Source organism: Phyllopteryx taeniolatus, chromosome 11, assembly GCF_024500385.1.
Source record: "Phyllopteryx taeniolatus isolate TA_2022b chromosome 11, UOR_Ptae_1.2, whole genome shotgun sequence".
NCBI lineage: Eukaryota > Metazoa > Chordata > Actinopteri > Syngnathiformes > Syngnathidae > Phyllopteryx > Phyllopteryx taeniolatus.
Window position 1 is genome coordinate 5,793,453 of NC_084512.1, and position 15,063 is coordinate 5,808,515.

The following is a 15,063-nucleotide window of genomic DNA, read 5'->3' on the forward strand; positions in this document are numbered from 1 at the left end:
AAGTATGTTCCATAGCTGACTGGGCAGAACCCAGGCTGCAGCTTTCTGAATGAGCTGCAGCTTTTTAAATGCTCTTTTGGGGGAGTCCAGTCAGAAGACTATTACAATAGTCAAGTCTACTGGAGATATACAGTGCTGAGAAAAAGTATTGCCCCCCTTGTCAAATTTTTATATTTTGGCATAGTTTCCTCACTTTAAGATCATCAAACAAATGCAAATATCAGATAACTATAACTCAAGAGAACTTAAAATTTTGTTTTTAAATGGTGATTTCGTTCATTAAGGGAAAACAAATATTCAAAGTTACCTGGCCCTCTGTGAACTAGTAATTACCATCCATCCATTTTCTGAGCCGCTTATCCTCACAAGGGTCGCGGGAGTGCTGGAGCCTATCCCAGCTATCATCGGGCAGGAGGCGGGGTACACCCTGAACTGGTTGCCAGCCAATCGCAGGGCACACAAACAAACAACCATTCACACTCACGTTCACACCTAGGGGCAATTTTAGAGACATCAATTCACCTACCATGCATGTTTTTGGGATGTGGGAGGAAACCGGAGTGCCCGGAGAAAACCCACGCAGGCACAGGGAGAACATGCAAACTCCACTCAGGGGGGAGGTGGGGGGATTGAACCCGGTCCTCAGAACTGTGAGGCAGACGCTCTAACCAGTCGGCCACAGTGCCGCCTAGTAATTACCTCCCTTTGTTAAATGATGAATTAATTGTAGCCAATCACAACTTGGTTAATTTTTCACTGTTCACACCCAAGCCTGATTACCTCCAGACCTGTTCAATCAAGAAATCACTTAAGAGAACCTGTCTGACAAAATCGAGTCTGACAAAAGATCTAAAAATAGCTGGAACAAATTACCACGATCCAAAGACATTTACTGCGCATCGCCATCATGTACAGTATATTTGAATCCAAAAGCTGGTTTATGTTTAGCCTTGTCGTGTGTCTTTTGACGTAGTACTGTAAATATCTGACCACCAATAAAGTTTTTTTTAAAAATAACATGCCGTGGGTGTGGGACAGACAACACGTAATGCGTAGATCAGACTACAAGACTACTGCAATAAAATTGTGTATTCGTGTATATACCACCGCATCCCGTCTTTTACGATCACTGAGCTTGATCTTGTCAACTCAAACGCGACCGGACCGACACTCGTTACCACGGCGACAACAACAATAATTGATCGTGCCGTCTGTTTATAAGAACAAAATGGGGAAAAACGTGTGTTGGCGTTCACCGGTGCTTGGGAGAGGATGTTCGTTTGGCCACACACAAAATTATCTTGTTAAATCAGATGGGCATTTAAATTAGCCATTTAACTGTACAATTCAAGATTTACAGTTAGCGTTTAGTATTGATAGGATACTGTGACTAATTCATAACAAGTTTTCCTCAATTCCTCAAGTTTTTAATGTGATTAATATTCACATTGTGTTGCACATGCACACATTTAATCTCTCAATCAAATATTAATTTCTTTATCCCCATCAAGGGCACAGAGGTACAGCAAACAACAAGAGCGAGAGAGATTGACTCCTCAGACAAGAATACAATCATTGATCTCAATGAAATGCATTGGGGATTCAGTCTAGTTTGTACAAATTGGAATTTAATTCATCGATAAACATTCACTATGGACTAAAAGTAGGCGAAGACTCGAGCCCCCAGCAAGTTAAAACAACATCAATTGAAACAACTTTCGAGTATTATTTGACTTAGGTTATCTCAAGGGTAGCTACCAGCATCTCTATTAAACAAACAAACAAACAAAGAAAGAAATAAAGCTTGACTATCTTACTGGCATGCACTACATGTGAAGATCTGGATTTGCTACCATTGCAATGCAAGAGGGAAAATGGTGGTCAGTTGGGCAGGCAGCAAGCAACATTTTTCAGTGAATCATCAACTCTCTCGTGCCACACATTGATGTTTGCCACTGTTAGCTGCTGACAACAAAGTCGCTCCAGGGTCTGTCCTGATCAGAATCGTGTTGAGAAAAGGAAAATAAGCACACTAAATTCAATCTTTGCAATTATGGCACTGGTAACATTAGCCCATCTGATTTAATAATGTCAAAGTAAACAGACACACTTAGGGCTTCCAAATCACATCAAAAGAAATGAGACACAGGTGGCTGGGCAGAAGTCAAACATGGTGGTGTAATATTGTGATGAAGTAACAAGTGAGACAGACTAACAAATATTAACGAAGACTGAAGAACAGACTTGCTTGAAACTGTGGAGTTGAAGGATATGTTGAGCTCAGACAACAAGGGCATGTTCAGCGACCAGTCTTATTACCGTGAAATGTAATCTACTACTGTATTTTACCTTATACCAGACAGGATGGCTAGAACTGATCTTTAGTCTGTCAAGACCGGTTTTATTCCCAGTGCAGCTGAAACATAATGGCTTATGACAGCACATGTCCTGAGGAATGAGGAAATATGAGATTCGGATGTCACATAGTCATGTCATTTTCTTTTACCCCATAAATATACAGCATAAATGGGGAAGCCACATGTGCAAAGCAATTAATATGATAACACCATGTTTATTCAGCGCAGAAAAAAAATAAAATAATATATATATATATATTTCAGCATTATTATTTACGAAAACTAAGGAAGAAATTGATACATATATAAAATTAAAAAGATGAAACCAGTCAACATAGTCCAAATTTATATATATATATATATATATATATATATATATATATATGTATGTAGAGAGAGAGAGAGAGAGAGATAATTTGCCGTTTTGTCACGACCAAACAGCAGTTCCCCCTGAATAGTCTAGAAATGTTTTTAATCTATGTTTGGCATGAGACATTGGACTCTTGGCAAACAAGCCCCACCTGAAGTTCATTTCGCACTGCAGGAACTTTACTTTGAAACTAGGAAACTGCAAGGAACATGGCATGTTCACATCACAGGAATTTCTAGTAATGTTGGTGTGGGGGCCTTGAATCTGACACCCCATTATGAAATATACGTTCTCATTTTATAAGTTACAATTAGCTTTTTCATATGAATTTGTAAAACAAACCAGTGAATATTTGCCGGTATCTTTTGTGCAGTTCACAGCATTAAAGAAACTATGTTTGAAGCAAAGCATAGGTTTCTAACATCCTTGCTATAAAAGCCTCTAATTCAAGAAAGCTGAAACATGGTCATGTTCATTAACGCCATCTAATCATTCTTGCTGTGCTTCCATCAATCTACCATGCACCAAGTGCATAAAAACAATACACCAATCAATTACAAAATGAACATGTTTTCCTGGTGGTGGTGCTTGGTGTTCTTGGCTTTCCAGACAACAGCAAGATTCTTGGACTATTGTGGGGCTGCTAGGAGCAAAGTACTCTAATGATCGCCTGCTGGCAGTGAAGTAGAGCCAGGAACATGCAGCCCAAGCAGTGTAGTTACAGGACAGAAATCAAGTAACCATTGAAACACTTTTTCAGGAATGTCGGGAGAACTTTTGTTTACTCTATGTGTTCTCCTTAAAAATTATCTGATTTAAATTCAGTGGAGAAGTATCTCTTTAAAATATATCCTCCAAATCCCTCTGCTTAAAAAAATTCATTTGATAGTTGATATTTTGTAAGTAGACTTTACACCGATCTGATCGGCCTGATCAGTATCGGCCGATAAATAGCATTTTATGCGGATCGGCTGATCGGCATTAATGTGATAATTCGCCGATCCGATCAATAACTTCGCAAAAGACATTTACTCTGTGTCGCCATTGTGTACAGTATATTTGAATCCACATTTTTTTTTATTTTTAGCCTTGTCGCGTGTCTTTTGACGTAGTACTGTAAATATCTGACCACCAATAAAGTTATTTTAAAAAAACATGAGGCGGTGTGGGACAGACAACACGTTTGAGACAGACAACACATAATGCTTGGATCAGACTACAAATTTGTGGTCTTTCACGATTGCACTATGTCAGACTACTGCAATAAAATATTGTATTCCGATATATCCCATTCTTTACGATCACTGCGCTTCATCCTGTCAACTCAATCGCGACTGGATAAACTCGTTACCATGGCGACGACAACAATAATGGATCGCGCCGTGTGTTTATAAGAACAAAATGGGGGAAAACGTGTGTTGGTGTTCACCGGTGCTCGGGAGATGATGTTCGTTTAAGGCTTGATTGAGGTATGTTCACGTACTTTTAATACGATATGGCTCGCAAGCAGGCAACAAAACGTTACGTAGCCTAGCAAGCTAGTGCTAGCACGAATGGTTGTAAGCGAACATGCAGGCGTTCTGTTGAATCATGGTCTTAAGTTTTGGTGTGTGTGAAGTAATTTTATTACAATAAAGTAATTTAATTACAGTAAGTTATCACCCGGCAGCATGGTGGACGACTGGTTAGCACATCTGCCTCACAGTTCTGAGGACCGGGGTTCAAATCCGGGCCCGCCTGTGTGGAGTTTGCATGTTCTCCCCGTGCCTGCATGGGTTTTCTCCGGGCACTCGGGTTTCCTCCCACATCCCAAAAACATGCGTGGTAGGTTGATTGAAGACTCTAAATTGCCTGTAGGTTTGAATGTGAGTGAGAATGGTTGTTTGTTTCTATGTGTCCTGCGATCGGCTGGCAACCAGTTCAGGGTGTACCCTGCCTCTCGCCCGAAGATAGCTGGGATAGGATCAAGAAAGCCCGCGACCCTAGTGAGGATAAGCAGTATAGAAAATGGATGGGTGGATGGAAGTTTGCACCCATTATTTCTGTCAAGTTGTAATGTTGGTTTGACCTGACTGATTAGAATACATGATCTGACGAGAGCAGTGATTTCCAATCTTTATAGAGCGAAGGCACACAAACAAAAAAATATCTCATGGCACATCAACAAACAAAAATGTCACAAAAAGTGGATACATTAATTCCTGTATGTACTTCCTGCCATCTAATAGAAGACCATTCATTTGTTCTGTCTGTCACTATGCCTCACTGGCATAAATAGATGAACACAGATACATTATTTATTGTAAATATATATTTTTGAGCAATTAAGTACACATGTATATACAGTAAATGAACAAGGCATTTAAATAGACACATTGCTCCATCTTGTGATCAGATCGGTGATCGGTTATCGTTTTTTTTAAACTCACTGATGAGCCCCAAAAATCCTGATCGTGTAAAGCCCAATTGTTAGTTCGTGTCAGGATTATGCAGGTTGTTGTGAAGGATGACTCAGAGGCAGATTGGTTTGTGCCATATACTGTCTTGTGACACAAGCAACATATTAGGGATATGCGTGAAATGGCAACATGGTTTTCCCTCGATTAAATTTACTGTACATATTTGAATCATTTTCATTCATGTCCTCTTTATTGTTTGCTCTGCACCATTTACAAGATCATCTCTTGAAAGGGAACCAAACCACTTTTTTGTAAGAATATGTTCTATGTGCCAGCACTAATCAAAACATAGTTCTCTGATTAATATTGCGTTCGTAGAATAAGAAGTAAACAGAATACTTCATCAATTTAAAAAGGCTGCTATATTGGGCGAAATCGCTCTCTGCTGCACACCGGAAGTGTCGTAAAAACTACAGTCATGTGTTGCCTGATAATACAGCACATTTGAGTCAGCATGGTTGGTTAAAAATGGATTGGTAGTTCCTTGTGTCAGACAGTCACCATCGAAGATAAGTGTGCAGATTCCTTTTCACCTTAAAGTGCCTTTGTAAAGTAATTTGCCAGTTGCCGCTCTCCTCTCCCAATGGGGTGATAGCTACCAGCTAGCTGCTAGCCACTGGTTGCTAACACCAGCATGCTGGCACCGTATTGTATAATTTTTATCAATGAAAGCGTAATTAATTAGCAATATGCTTTGCGTATTAAATTAATGATATAATATGATTTTGGTGTGGAGTTCTGTTGAGGTTGGTGCACAACAATATAGGATATGGCATATAAGGAAGGACAGCAATTTGAACGATGCAAGAACAGCGTTTACGTGTTAGCCAGGATTCTGCAATTAGCTGGCTAGATAAGTTTATCCCTCCGATGTGTAGCTTGTCGTTGCTGAATATTTACCAACTCTCTCTCGTTTTCTTAGTAAATAATACGGGCAGTTGTGGATGGTATATGTCTTGCAAATTCACACTATCGCGAGAGTAAAGACCTAAACATGGCGGCCTCCATAAACCAGTAGGTGCAATGTTTTAAACAAGCAGAATGAATACTTTGTAGATTTAAGTAAACAGCAACAGATAAAGAAGATATGCACATTTAAAATATAACACATTTTTGACATCTTGGGTTTAGTCCCCCTTTAATAAAACTATTGTTTCCCCTCTGATATTTCTACACACTTTAATTTCTCAGACCTGCAGTATGGACCTTCATTTTCCCCATGGCTCCCCTTGTCTCTTTGCCACCTGCTTTCATTGTCTAAGTGGAGCCAATTATGAAAGCCCTCTGTTCAGTGGCATTGATTAAAAAAAAATCTTCCTGCCATCAGTGGATATAAAAAGCCTACATATCTGTTCAAATGACAGGTTTTTGTTACGTAAAAAAAATTGAACAGAGACAAATAATAAAAAAAAAATCCACCATTAATGTGGCCTATAACCTGTATAACTAAATTGAATACAAAAAATGAGGGAAGCAAAAATAAACAACTCAAATAATGTGGTTGCACAAGTGTGCACACCCTCATAACCGACAAGGCTCTGTCCATAATTAACCATCACACACATCACATTCAGACTCGTTAAATGGGAGTCAGCACCACCATCTAAAGTGCCTCTGATTAAACCCAAATACAATTCAGTTGCTGTGTAGCAAAGCTCCACAATTAATCGAATTTTTTAAAATTTGTCTGCCACAATTAAATGCACCTGATCGTCGTCAACTTTTTACATTTAAAATATGGGCACTGCTGCATTTGAAAAGTGCTTCATTTACAGCAGTGCCCGCAACCTAGTCAGCCAGCCACCTGGGGGCGAAGGAACTATGCAGCAAAGTTGGAAAAACAGTTTAGCGCTAACGACTCTAAATCAGTCTGGCATGCATCACAATCGCTGACAAATTACAAGCGACGATCCCCCCCCCCCCAAGCTGAGAACAATAGCACACTAGCCAACGACTGGTTAAGGCTTCATTAAGCTCCGACACTGAGCTCTGTTGCCAACTTCAAAATAAAAGCCTAAAATGGCATTGATGTCCAATGTAGTAATATATGCAGCTTTTATTTTAAAGTTGGACCTCTCACCAAGTTGGCGGAGAGAGGGCATCTCACAGTAAGACACTATTTACAATCGTAGCGGCTGCCTCAACTTCTACTTTTCGGCAGGCCTGACCACAATGAAAACCCCGCGGGAGTAAATAGAGGGTAATCACAACTGTCAAGTTCTTTGCAGTTTGTGACGGTGCACGACTGACCAATGGTCAAGCAGAACAACAAAGATGTATCGTCCTTTACAATTCACTATATTGATGCCGTAGATTTTCAAATGTAAAGTAGGTGCTTGCAGCCTAATGTTATTGCCTTCTGTTGTGGTTAGGCACAGCCTTGTCTTATTTTGTTGGGCTCATTTCCTGCACCACACTGCATGTAGTTTTATTGTTTCTGACTGGGCTGGGCAGCTTCTGGAGAGACACTCATTCTTGCGCACCTGCAACCAATCCGCAACCAACTGGGTTTAAAGAGCCTGCCGAATCGACAAGCAGGCGCTAGATGATTTCCGCTTCCACAAGTGGTACTTCGGCCTCTACGCCTGTTTCCGGTACAACCTTTTTGTCTGAAAATTCCTGGTTTTCATTCCCTTTTTTTTCTCCCCACCAGCGCTTTTCAAACCTCTTGTCGCCCTTTCCCTCACCCAGCCTGGCTCCACATTGTCTCAAGTCGCTCTTCTCCTCAACCGACCCAAGAACCCCCTTGACCCTCGTGATCAGCTTTCTTGCCTCGCCCCAGCAACCCACCTAATTGCTGCTCGCCCTCTGACTCAACATGTAATCCCCCCTGATATATTAAACAAAACATCCACTCTAATCATACGTCTCCTGTTTGCTTTTGGGACCACACCCGTAAGAGCCTTCTATGCATTAACTGTATTTGCTTCTATTACGTTGCAATTTGTGATTGCACTTTGTAATAGCACATTTATTCAGTTAGCCCTTGGTAAAATAGAATTTTTTGTGTAGCTTTTTTAAAATTATTATCTATCCTTTATTCTTATTTAATGCAATCATACAATAAAAATATTTTTTTTCCCCTAATTGTGATTACAATATTTATAAAAATAATCGTGACTATGATTTTGGCCATAATCATGCAGCCCTATTGTGTATTATATTTTTTCTGACATTTTTGTGGTCACATCTTCAGAGGTGGGTAGTACTGCGTGACATTTATTCGACGATAACATTGACTTGAGTAACTTTATGGATGAATTGTATTTATTAGAGTAGTTTTATGCAACACAATTTTTACTTTTATTTGACCATTTTTATTAGGAAGAAATGCTAGTTTCTGCTCACTGCTTTTCTTTGTATCTATGTATCGCTTGAACAATCTTTTTGTTTTGTTTAACAGAGAGACATGTGCCTCAGGAGCAGTCACAAGACTCTCCTTTACCTATCCAATGGAACCACGAGCAAAGTTTAACTCCCTTGCACTAATAAAAAAGAGCAGGGTATTTACATGACCGCATAAAAAATCTCTTCGTCCCCACACAAGAGCAAAGTTTGCAAAGTGACTGGTCAGTTCTGAACACAGCCAAATCCCTAGTTACAGTTGAAACCAGATGTTTACATAGTCTCAATAAGAAAAAAGACAGAAAATACATACTTTTTTTTCTCATTATTTGACATGAAATCAGACAAAACATTTGATCTTGTAGCTCAATTCGGATTACAAAATAGTTTTATTTGCTAAGTGCCAGAATAATAAGAGAAGGATTTAATAAGATACAATTTTTTATTACTTTCTTCAAAGGCAGAAATGTACATACAGTCAGATTACAATGTTTTAAACAATTTGGTAAGACATAGATAATTGGTTTATTGACAACATTAGAGTTAATTAGAGACACACTTGTGAATGTATGTGAAGGCAAAGCTCAAACACATTGCTTTTTGTGTTCCAGCATGGGAAAGTGAAAAGAAATCCGCCAAGATATCAGGAAGAGAATTGTGGACATGTACAAGTCTGGTTCATCCTTGGGTGGAATTTCCAGATGCCTGAATGTGCCATGTTCAACTGTTCAAAGAATTATATGCAAGTATAAACACCGTGGGAATGTCTAGCCATCACACCGCTCAGGAAGAAGGTTCTGTGTCTCAGGAGATGAACGTGCTTTGGTTCAAAATGTGCATATCAACCCAAGAACAAAAGCAAAAGACCTAGTGAAGGTGCTGGCAGAAGTGGGTAAGTCATTATCCCCAGTGAAATGAGTACTGTACCGACATGGGCTGAAAGACCACTCAACCAGGAAGAAGCCATGACTCCAATAGAAACATCAAAAAGGCCGATTACAGTTTGCAAATGCAAACATGGACAAACACCTACATTTTTGGAGACATGTCCTGTGGTCTGATGAAAATAAAATTGACCTGCTTGGCCACAATGAGGATTGTTACATTTGGAGGTAACAAGTAGACGATTGTAAGCCTAAGAACACCATTCCAACTATGAAATACGAGGGTCGCAGCATCCTGTTGTGGGGTTGTTTTGCCCAAGGAGTGACTGCTGCATTTCACAAAATAAATGGTACCATGAGGAAAGAACATTATGTGGAAATACTGAAGCAACATCTCAAGACTTCAGCCAGGAAGTTAAAGCTTGGGCGCATATGGATCTTCCAAATGGACAATGACCCAAAACATACTGCCATACTGGTTACAAAGCGGCATAAGGCTAAAAAAAAGTCAATGTTTTGGAGTGGCCATTACAAAGCCCTGATCTCAATCTTATTGAAAATTTAAAGGCAGACCTGAAAAGGCATGTGTAACCAAGGTGGCCTATAAACTCAGTTACACCTGTTCTGTCAGGAGGAATGGGCCACAATTCCTGCCAACTATTGTGAGAAGCTTGAAGGATATCCAAAACGTTTGACCCAAGTCATTAAAGGCAATGGTGCTAGATACTAATGAAATGTATGTAACTCTCTGACTTTGATTTGATTTAGCAAATAAATAAATAACTGGCTTTCCTAATTAACTTAAAAAAGGAAAAAAATTGTCTTCTATCATGTAAGACAATGAGGAAAAAAAAGTGTGTCCTTTTATATAGTTTATTTAAACATCTGGTTTCAACTGTCGGTGTGCAACCACGTTATCTCAATTGTTTATTTTTTTTATTTTTACTTCCCCTCTCAAGATTTCTTTTGTTGTTTTTTTCAATTGCATTGTACGGGTTATAGGTCACATTAATGGTGGCAAATCTTTATTTTGGTTTCTTTTTTTTGTATCACAAAAACCTGGCCTTCGGACAGGGGTATGTAGACTTTTTATATCCAGTGTACCTCTTTGATGAACCTGCTAAAAACACAAGAAATTACAATTAGGATTCTACTTTTAAGACTCCGTGACCTTAACCCATCCCTGAACTTGCTCACTGATCATTCCTCCCGCTGTCACGCCTTTGTCCTAACACACCACAATTCAGACTTAGTGAAACTAAACTAAAAAAAAACTGCATTACAAAAATTAACGCATGTAATGACTCTTTCTACACCCCTTGTGATAGATCTTTTCCATGAAGTTGTCTTAAATACTATAATAATACTATTAGAAAATATATGTTTGACACATGAACACTTTGATTTACTGTCATCATGTCACATTTCATATATTCAGTCATGTTTTTTTTCTTCATTCCATCCATCCATCCATCGATCCATTTTCTGAGCCACTTGTCCTCACTAGGGTCGCGGGCATGCTGGAGCCTATCCCAGCTATCATCGGGCAGGAGGCGGGGTACACCCTGAACTGGTTGCCAGCCAATCGCAGGGCACATACAAACAAACAATCATTCGCACTCACATTCACACCTACAGGCAATTTAGAGTTTTCAATTAACCTACCATGCATGTTTTTGGGATGTGGGAGGAAACCGGAGTGCCCGGGGAGAACATGCAAACTCCACACAGGCGGGGATTGAACCCCGGTCCTCAGAACTGTGAGGCTGACGCTTTAACCAGTCTTCCACCGTGCCGCTTTTCTTCATTCCATATATTTAAAATATTGATTTTTTATTTCAAGACGATGTAGCTAAATCTATTTCCAAATGTTTCTTCACCTAGCCTCCTCTTTTTCATTTATGATTGAATATTAAAAGTTGGGCTCATTTTTCTGCCACAGAGAAACTTAGTTGATCAATGAAAGCGTACGCTTGAAAGGAATTTGGTTTCCACTAGAATGGTCCCAGTTTGTTAATATAACTGATGTTTACAGGCATTATAAACAGTATTGGGAGAGTTCATTTTCTACTTGAACTCGTTCAAAAGTTCAATTCACCGTTCCAAAAGTGAACTAATTCACTTTGTAGTTCATAATTCAAAATTTTGAAGTTCACCTTTCCAAAAATTAACTAGTTCATATTTGGTTTTTTTTCTTCTCAATATGTTGCTGAGAGGCTGTTACCCTCAAAATACTGGCATTTCATTTCCCCCATGTTGCCACCCATTCACTCCACACTAGTAGCCAGCTGCAGTTGTCAGCCTACAATTAAAAAAATATGAGGAAAAACTTGAATGGTCTTTTTTTATGAGGAATTAACACAGAAACAGGACTTTTATCCTTAATGGGCAAAGAAAAGGCGGCACGGTGGCCGACTGGTTAGAGCGTCAGCCTCACAGTTCTGAGGTGCGGGGTTCAATCCCCGTCCCCGCCTGTGTGGAGTTTGCATGTTCTCCCCGTGCCTGCGTGGGTTTTCTCCGGGCACTCCGGTTTCCTCCCACATCCCAAAAACATGCATTAATTGGAGACTCTAAATTGCCCATAGGCATGACTGTGAGTGCGAATGGTTGTTTGTTTCTATGTGCCCTGCGATTGGCTGGCAACCAGTTCAGGGTGTACCCCGCCTCCTGCCCGATGACAGCTGGGATTGGCTCCAGCACGCCCGCGACCCTAGTGAGGAGAAGCGGCTCAGAAAATGGATGGATGGATGGGCAAAGAAAAACATGCAACATAGTATGGCAGGAGCGTTGGTGAAAGGACACTGATAACTTCGTATTCCTTGCAACTCTGGGTGACTATATTAACATATCTCATCCATTCTTATATTACAAAACAAAATAAATTCCATTTTATGAAAGGGTGGCATGGTGAGCCTCGCCTGTGTCGAGTTTGCATGTTTTCCCCATGCCTGTGTGGGTTTTCTCCAGGTCATGCGGTTTCCTCCCACATCCCCAAAACATGCCTGGTACGTTAAGAGTGATTGAAGACTCTAAATTGCCCGTATGTGTGAATGTTAGTGGGAAAGGTTGTTTTTTTATATGTGCCCTGCGATTGGCTGGCGACCAGTTCAGGGTGTCCCCCGCCTCTCGCCCGACGATAGCTGGATGGGCTCCAGCACCCCCGCGACCCTTGTGAGGATAAGCGGTACAGAAAATGAATGACAGTATGATCGCACAGTTTTGACTACAGCTTTCTGATACAAATAACAATTTTCCTAGTAATCCATTTTTACAATTATGTACTGTATTACAAAAGAAACAAGTAACACTTTCACTTTCACCATTTATGCAGTGTCCATGAACGTAACTCGCGCACTCACGCGGCTGCGACGTGCCTGCTTAATGTACCTGGAAATATCCCTAATACGGCGCTTATCCCCCGACATATGGAGACTCGTATGTAGTGTGTTCAGCTTGGTTTTGCCTGGAAGTATAGACAAAAACTGGTACTCCTGAATGAAAATAAACTAGTTCAAGAAACGTTCACAACCGCTAGAATGAGCGCATTCTCAATAATGTTCATCAGGCAGAAACGAATTAAATTGAGTTGACGTTCGCCCAAAATATTAACTACCGTAATTTCTCGTGTATAATGCGCACCCATGTATAATACGCACCCCCAAAGTTGACCTCAAAATTCTGGAAAACCCTTCATTTTTACAATGCATGATTTTCCTTCTACCCATAAGATCAAAACATGAAGTATTATCTGTATTTTGTTTGTTTTTTTCAAGGAATTATTCTGAAGTTAAGCATTTTCTTTGAACACGTAATACTTTATTTTTATTTACTTGCGCTTATTTTGAAATTCACAGCCCTACTTTTATTTAGTAAATGGGAATACAGACACTTGTGCTCATATGTTTGATTTCCCAGGCATCATTTGTAAGATGGGTACAATTCTTTAAAACAAACATGAAGGACCAGGCAAAATATATTTAATTTTATTTTAATGGGATTCAAATTAAATGTTCAAGCATTTCAGAAAAGCTTTATCATTAAACAAAACATAAACATAAAGAAATTAACGATGGTTGTTGTACAGTCAACATTCATATTTAAACAAATAATAATTCAGAAATTCTGCCAGGGTATGTAAAGTTATGAGCGCAACTGTACATATATGCAGTCATATGTACCCATGTAATACTGGAATGAAAGTGTAGGCTACACCTTTTTTAATAACCACTAGGTGGCGGTGGCATATTAGAAAGAAAGTGTGCACCTTTCTCATAACCTCTAGGTGGCGGTGGCATTTTGGAATTAAAGTGTAGTTTTTTCATAACCACTAGATGGCGGCATATATTTATAAAATGTGAAAGTTTATTTTCCCATTTGCCCCTTTACCAATGTATAATGCGCACTATTGACTTTTGATAATTTTTTGTGAAAAAAAATGTGCATTATACACAAGAAATTACGGTAGTACATGAACTTTCGTTCATTGAACTCGTTCAGGTACTCACTGATTATATGTAAAACTCTGCTTTCAACCAATTTAATGCAATAGTTTGTTTTTCTTCAGTCCATGTAAATGTACTGCACAAGGTGCACTGAGTGAAGTTAGCACAGTAGAACATTACCTACCGACATGATGGAGGAACCGAGACCACATTACATTGCCTGCAGGATGGAAACTCCATTTTGAAAAGAAAAAAAAAAGCTAAACAAAAACTATGTGATGGAAGAAGGCAGAAGAGCATGGATGTGTCCAATAAAAAAAAAAAAAGACTTTGCTAATCACTGAACTCAACTGAAATTGAAGTTCAACGATTATTTAATCGTTCGCTGTGAGTTGGTTTTTTAGTTAGTGAGTTAGTCAATAAACTAGCAGGATTATGTTAAAACTGCAACAGAGCTATCCATCCAACTTTGAACTTGTTTGGGATTGTTTGGTGAAGGTCTTTACTACACCGAGTGGTAATATTGTTTTATAATGCAAAGACGAAACCTGTTGGAGAACAGTTGCATGCAGTCTGTTGAGACCTAAATTTAAGACTACGGCATATGAGTCATTTTCATATAAGTTGATCAATAGCTGTAAAGACATATCACACTGAAATTACGTTTGAAATGAATTAATTTTACTGATATGAGTATTTGAATTATTGGCAACTCCCCTGTTGCACAGCAAAACTGTTCCAGCACAAAAGGCATACAGATCCAGCATTCTGCAAGGCCATGCAAAAGGACAGGACAGGTTAAAATAAAATCTAAAGAATTATTGGCAGTTGTTATCATTTGAAAGGTAATAATTACTTCTCGAAAAACAAATATATAGCTAAAGTAATGGTTTCACACTTAATGGCCAAATGTCTTTACCGTTATGTGTCCCAAACTAAATTTCATGATTTGCAACGTGTTTTCTGAAGATGCTAATTACAGTTTTCGATATTTTTTTTCCTATTCCCTAAAATGAGTTTTCTATGAAAATTTAAAAAAAATGAGAGTTCCTTTTTTTTGGTTCTTTTACAAATGGTCTTTTTTACAGTATGTCACTCAAGCTGTCTTTACTGTTAATGCCACTGGAGGGATATTTATTATGTTGTTGCAATTAACCAAAGGGATCTATTATCTGAATTGCCAGCCATTTTGCATTCACACAATAG

At 39.2% G+C, this 15,063-nt stretch overlaps 1 protein-coding gene across 3 annotated transcripts in view; it reads right to left on the bottom strand.

Moving 5' to 3' along the window:
- LOC133485514 (adhesion G protein-coupled receptor A3) overlaps window positions 1–15,063 on the bottom strand; it is a 230,774-nt gene that overhangs the window by 91,230 nt on the left and 124,481 nt on the right. The gene's annotated exons all lie outside the window — the stretch shown is intronic.